General features: G+C 40.6%; 1 long non-coding RNA gene across 1 annotated transcript; it reads right to left on the reverse strand.

Annotated features, from left to right (window-relative positions):
• Positions 1-342: 342 nt before the first annotated feature.
• On the reverse strand, positions 343-6,834 carry LOC107974276 (uncharacterized). Its single transcript, XR_001716910.3, has 3 exons — positions 6,762-6,834; positions 5,683-5,901; positions 343-867 (listed from the first exon to the last, which is right to left on the reverse strand). It is a non-coding gene; the product is annotated as an uncharacterized LOC107974276 (long non-coding RNA).
• Between the last annotated feature and the right edge of the window lie 222 nt (positions 6,835-7,056).

Genomic DNA, 7,056 nt, shown 5'->3' on the forward strand with positions numbered 1-7,056 from the left:
TTATTTGAATGTTATCCACACAGGCAAAAAGCTATAATATAACTGTAATCACCACCACACTGTGATTTCTTTAAAGAAAGTTCTTGTTTTGCTGGTTCCACAGCCACCTGGGAAAAAGGACTGTGAGTGTAGGAGGTGACTATTTCACCATGCACTTAATTCTGTGTGGATACAGAAAGTGGGTAGGCTGGAAATGAAAATTCTGTCATTGTCATCTTCGTAAAGACTAAGCTAAGTGGAGGAGGTGGAAGTCATTTGGGTGGCTGCTGATACAGAAAATGCAGTCTCTAAAATAATATAACATTAAACACATTAAATAAACAATGCACTTTCTTCAATGCATTTTATTTGATCTTTGATTATTTGCATTCCAGTTTATTCTGCATGCTATAACCTTTATTTCTCAGTATTTTTCTTGTAGGCAATTTATACTTGACTTTGCTAATTTTTGCATTGGCAGTTATTCATCCTGGAAACCAGCATCCTGGAGGTGCTATTAACATTTTTGTCTTAAATATATCCATTTCAAAAACATGGGATGAGTTTGTATCATGTTCAGAAGACTATGCCATAATGAAAGCAGTAGAGATGGCTGAGACACAGTTCATATCCACTAGGATATCAAGCATCATTCCAGGGGAAGATGAGATTACTCACAACAGTGCAGGGAGAAGGTGTCTGGAATGGTTCTTGAAGAGAGTGGTGCTTGCATTGAAATTTGAAGGATGGATAAAGCTGAATGAGTCGTTCTAGACAGAAGAAGCAGATTGAACCAAAACTAAGAAGTGAGAAGGGCTGATGGATGAAACAATTCAAGCCATCTTGTTAATGAATCATCATCACCTTTTGAGATCTTCAGCGAAACTGCTGTAATAAGACAGATCAACAAGAAAAAAACAAACAAGTTATTAATATGTATATCTCATATATACATGGGAGAGAGAGAATCAGTGGTTCTCAAACAGGTGGCTTAGAACTCTGGCTTATATAACATCTTCACAAAGAACAATAAATTTTTGAAGAAATTAGAGGACAAAAGAAAAGGATCTTGAAACTTTAGAGGCAGCAAATTGTGGGAAGGCAAATATGGTGGATAAAGGCTGGTTAGTAAAGTTTGTTATGTAAATTCCTCTGGTACTGATTTTCAGGCTAAGAACCTAAGTCATCTCCATTGAGAAACCTTTGTCCTTCTTGGTAGAGGGGAAAGGAGGATGCCTTTACAAATTTAGGTCCTGCTTTTTTAGGCAAATAAGAGCAGAGCAGAGAGTTTTTTCTTGAATCTACTTCTCAATTGCCTTCAGCTCAAAATAATCCTTATGCCAAAGTGGCATATTCTGCTTTCAAGTGCTATCATATTGTTTTGATTTAAAAAAAAAAAACACCTTAAACAACCATACACAAAATATAACAAAAACTTCAACTGGGGTGAGTGACTGCCCATACTGGTCAAATAACTAAATGCAGTCAACATGATATATAAAATTACAAGGTAATATGCAAATGTAAAACATTTTCATTATCTTTAATCTGTTCTCACATATGCCTACTCCTGACATCTTTTTTTTTTGAGATGGAGTCTTGCTCTGTCACCCAGGCTGGAGTGCAGTGGCGTGATCTTGGCTCACTGCAAACTCCCCTTCTTGGGTTAAGCAATTCTCTGCCTCAGCCTCCCAAGTAGCTTGGATTACAGGCGCCCGCCATCATACGCGGCTGATTTTTGTATTTTTTTTATAGAGACAGGGTTTCACGATCTTGGCCAGGCTAGTCTTGGCCTCCCGACCTCGTGATCCACCCGCCTGACATCTTTTAGAGAGAAGATTTCTACACTGGACTGGCTCTGAAAGAGACTATATACAAGAAATATTGACACTGCCTACTTCCGGTTTTAGGTTTCTGGAATTTCTCCTCACTTATAAAGCTTTTACCCTTTTAGACATGTGGGATTTCTCCCCACTTTTACAGGGATGGTGTATGTAAGAGTTAGCAAGATGTTCCCTATTCAAGTTCCAAAGGTAAAGGCTCTTTTGCCCCAGGACAGAAGCGAGAGAATCCGAAGAGCATCCTGGGGGTACTGACTAGAAAACAGCTAGTTTAGCCAGTGGAATGGGATAGGGAAGAAGAGAATAGAAATACTATTAGACTTGTTCTTGTAGAAGCAAAATCCTCACTGTTCTTCATAACATAGGAATTATGTATTTTTCTAGCCTATAATTCTCAAACATAAATTTGATGTGTTACTTTCACTAAGAACCGGCTTATTTCCTGGTGATCGTCAGCTATATTTACATACACATGAGCAGAATTAGAAAAATATAAAATAATTTGAGACTCAAGTAAAAATAAGATAGCCCATTTTCTCTTATTTTTTCTATAGACAATATATACTATTGTCATTTTCTTTTTATTGCCTTAAATTCAGCTATAACAGGCCAATAGATCAATAAATGTCATTTTCTTATTTGACTAAAATCACAAAGTGAATACAAATTTCAGCCTTCCAGGCACAGAAATATACTAAATATCAAAGCATTAGGCACCCCATAGTATTACAGCAAGATACAATAGTATTACATTCCATTACAAGAAATGATGCTCATTTTTATTCCTTTTCTTGTGAACAATTTCCTTTAGAATTTGTTTTTACTTTAAAATTTTAATCTAAGTGAGAATTACTATAAATGAAGCAATGAGATTAACAGCAAAAACCAACCTTACCATGTTCATCTGTCTTAGACACAACTGAAAGGGGCATTAAAGATTGTTGGTCCAGAGCCGGGTGTGGTGGCTCACGCTGGTAATCCCAGCACTTTGGGAGGCAGAGGTGGGCAGATTATCTGAGCTCAGGAGTTCGAGACAAGCCTGGCCAACATGGTGAAACCCCATCTCTACTAAAAATACAAAAATTATCCAGGTGTGGCCATCCATGCCTGTAGTTCCAGCTACTCAGGAGGCTGAGGCAGGAGAATCACGTGAATTCAGGAGGCAGAGGTTGCAGTGAGCCAAGGTTACGCCACTGCACTCCAGCCTGGATGACAGAGCAAGAGATGGTCTCAAAAAAAAAAAAACAAAAACAAGATTTTTGGTCCAAAATCAGAAGATGGGAAGCATCATCTGCCAGAGTATCTGATATCTAAAGACAAGGGTATGGCACAAGGTCACACAGGATATTTTTTAGCAGAGCCCTAACTAGAGGTGGGCAAGTGTGAGCTGAGTGTGAGAGGATAGGCAGCCAGAGAGACACAGGTTCGGACAAGTATTTTCAATGTGTTGCCAATGAAGGGGATGAGTGGTAAGAGAGAGGCAGGGAAGATGTGTTATTATTTTTCATCTATGGGAGGAGTGGTCAACTTAATGGCTGAGAAGAGAAGATGACACAGGGAGGAACTGAAGATTCCAAGCAGCGGCACAGGGAGAAGGAACCAGGAAAACTTGGAGGGTGTGAATCAGGAGCAGAGGGAAGGAGTTTTCAACAAAAGTCAGACAGAAGTACCTCTTCCTTAGAACAAAGAGACAAGTACCTTGCTGAGCAGCCAAGAACAAAAGTGAAACCTGAGGGCACACGAAGTCGATACTAAAAATAAAAAATCAGCAGCCAGGTCTAAGGCTGTGGTCCAAAATCAGAGTCACAAGGTATCAGGAGGAGGCTGGGAGCTGCTAGGTGATGCCAAGAGCCCAAGGTGCTTGAAGTCGCAGTTTGCATAAGGACATAAATTAGGGAAAGCCAAAGGTATCAAGGAGTTAGGGACTGGGAAGATAGAAACTCGAACACTGCAAAAGATGAAAGAAGGGTCTAACCAATATGCCAAATAGTGTGTTCCTTGCGTGGGACTAGTTTGTTGGGGGAGGACCACATTTATGGAGCTCTTGTTATATGCCAGAACAAACCTGTGAAGTAAGGACTATGATTATCCCATTTGTACAAATGAGGAAAGTTAAGCACAGGGGGTGTTAAGGCGCTTGTCCCAGCTGATGTTGATAAGCAGTGCTGGAAATGAGATCCAAACCTGGTCTGACTCCAGAGCCTCAACTGTGCCAGGATACTGCCTCCCTGGTTCCACTAAGGTCTACTAAGAGGCAGAAGATACCACCTGGCACATGAGAAAAAAAAGTCTCTGTGGTATACACATAGTGCCAAGAAGATAGGTGATCAAATCAGGGTTATTTAATGGAAAGGATTTGCAACAGGAAGACAGTACTAGGGATGACTAGAGCAACACATGAGTCATCCTTGCTTCCAGAGGCTGAACAAGCCCGGGTGTGGAGAGTCAAGGACTGTCAAGCCTGATCACAGAGAATGTTAATGGGAGGGATGTGTCATCCCTACTCCCACGTAGATGGAGCTCCATCAGCAAAACACTCCCAGCCTCACCCAGGGAAAGTGAGAGTCTTCCCTGATTGGGAGTTTGGAAGAAAAGTAAGGCATTATTTTAATCCTCTTATTCTTTCCTTTTTGAAAGGGAACCTGACTGCAGAGAGAACATATTGTTGATTACTGTCAGCCCTGCAGAAGTTTACACACAGAAGCCTTGCCTGGTGGTGGAGGGCAGAGTGACCCAGCACTGCCTTGCAGGGGCCCAGGCCCTGGGCCTCCTGAAGGTTCACTGAAAAATCAACTCACAAAAGGCTGATTAAGAGGATAAAAGGTATACACATCTATCTAATATATATACACGGGAAGCTTCAGAATGAAGATCCAGCCCCACAGTGGGTACAGAAGCTTATATAGCATCTTGAGGTGACAAAAGAATGGGGGCTTGGATCCTGACAAAATAAGGATGGGAAAGGGGGAGGAAACGAACCCTGTTGAAGGGCAATATGTGATTACTAGGGTGAATGAAGGGAGGGGGAACAGAGATTAACTGGTAAATAGTTCTTTTTGGAATTTGAGTTGGAGAGACAGACATTGTCTTATAAAGGATCTGTTCAGGTTGTGGTCACATGTGGGTCTGCTTTCCTGCAGTAGATAATGAGATAAAAGGAAAGAGAAGTAAAACCAATTGTTCTCCTTGGTGGTTCTGGACTTTAGGCAGATAAAGGAACTTCAGAGAACAGCTTTTTCCCATGTTTTGGGAGAAACTGTGGAGGCTGGGGGAGGTCTGAGGGACCTTGAGGCTGCTTTAGTTCAGTTTGTCAAAATGCCGTATTTTGGAGTATTGGTTTCTGAGCCCCAAAATCCTCTAAGTGGATCGCAGCTAAGTATTAGGAAGCCTACTTGCCTGCAGATCTAAGCTGCATTCACCAATGTCATTTACTCAATAAAAATTCACCTGATATTTATCCCATTTCTCTATTGGCTCATAATGCTGGTGAAGAATAGAAGTATGATATTATCATGCCTTCTTCGAGACCTTAAAGAGATAACAAGAGAAAACAGTAGGGAAATAGTGTTTGACCCCGAATACCCTGTAAATGGCTTGGACCCTAAGGAACATTTTCACTAGGCAAAGAAAACTGAATGGCTCAGAGAATCTTGGCTGTCATTTAGCTTTGTCTGCTGAAGTTTTCTTGTAGTGCTTTTTCTTTATGAACACATGATGTGATTCCCTGGGGATACACAGCATCACATTCCAAAACTGCTCTTTTTGTCACTTGTCAGTTAATTTTGACAGAATTCCTTTTTCTTGTCCATGAAGGTAAACACACAATAGATTGAGTTTCTTAGTCATCCAAGACAGCAATTACCTGGATCTTTCTTCTAACATTCAAGAATCTCAATCCAGTGGCCAAGTGTGTATCCTGAGGTCTTCTATATTCCCTCCAGGAAGCCTATTGTGTCTTCTGAAGTTGAACTCAAGTTGGCATTCCCCGATATGCCAGAGCTGCCAAGATGGTAGATTTCTTAACTCAGATGAAAAAGATAAAAGGTAGAGGATATGCCAGAGCTGCCAAGATGGTAGATTTCTTAACTCGGATGAAAAAGATAAAAGGTAGAGGAGAGGGGAATCGCAGTTAGCCGGTTTGCTCATGAGATATCGTTTACCATAAAGCAACAAATTAACCCAGCTTTTGAATCATGATTTACATACAATAAAATACAAATCTAAGGCTGGGCACAGTGGCTCACGTTTGTAATTCCAGCACTTTGGGAGGCAGAGGCAGGTGGATCACCTGAGGTCAGGAGTTCGAGACAAACCTGGTCAACATGGTGAAACCCCATCTCGACTAAAAACACAAAAATTAGGGGGCATGGTGGCAGGCGCCTGTAATGCCAGCTACTTGGGAGGCTGAGGCAGGAGAATCACTTGAACTCAGATGGCAGAGTTTGCAGTTAGCTAAGATCGCACCATTGCACTGCAGCCTGGGCGACAAGAGCAAAACTCCATCTCAAAAAACAAAACAAAAACAAAAACAAATCTAAGTGTACATTTTGATGAACACAAATTTAACCACATACAAAACAAAGTATAGAATATGTCCATCACCCTTTACAGTCAATTTCCACCCCCATTCCCACACACGGAGGCCACTACTATTCTGATTTCTGTTTTTTAATTTTTCCATCACGTCAAGCATTTATCATTTCTTTGCTAGAAACATTCCAATTCTACTCTCTTTGTTATTTGAAAATATACAATAAATTCTTGTTGACTATAGTCACCTTTTTGTGCTATCAGATACTAGGTCATATTTACTCTATCTAACTATATTTTTGCACTCATTAACCAGCCCCACTTTTTCCTCCCTCCCCAATACCCCTCCCAGCCTCTGCTAATCATCATTCTACTGTCTATTTCCATGAGTTCAGTTGTTTCAGTTTTTACCTCCCACACATGAATGAGAACATGTGAAATTTGTCTTTCTGTCACCATAGTTTACTTTTGCTTGTTCTAGAACTTCAGAGAAATAAAACAAAATAGTACGTACTCCTGCAAAGGAAAATAGAATCTTGGGACTCCAAACTTACCATGCCAACGGGAAAGTTAAGCTTGGAAACAGAGTGAAGCAAAAACTGCCTTCCTTTTGTTCCCAAACAGATAGCTGTAATTTCACAACCATATGTCACAGCCTCACATATATAAACCAGATTCTCACAACAATATAAGGTTGCATATCTCC

This window comes from Pan troglodytes, chromosome 1 (genome assembly GCF_028858775.2).
Source record: "Pan troglodytes isolate AG18354 chromosome 1, NHGRI_mPanTro3-v2.0_pri, whole genome shotgun sequence".
In the NCBI taxonomy this organism is placed as follows: Eukaryota; Metazoa; Chordata; class Mammalia; order Primates; family Hominidae; genus Pan; species Pan troglodytes.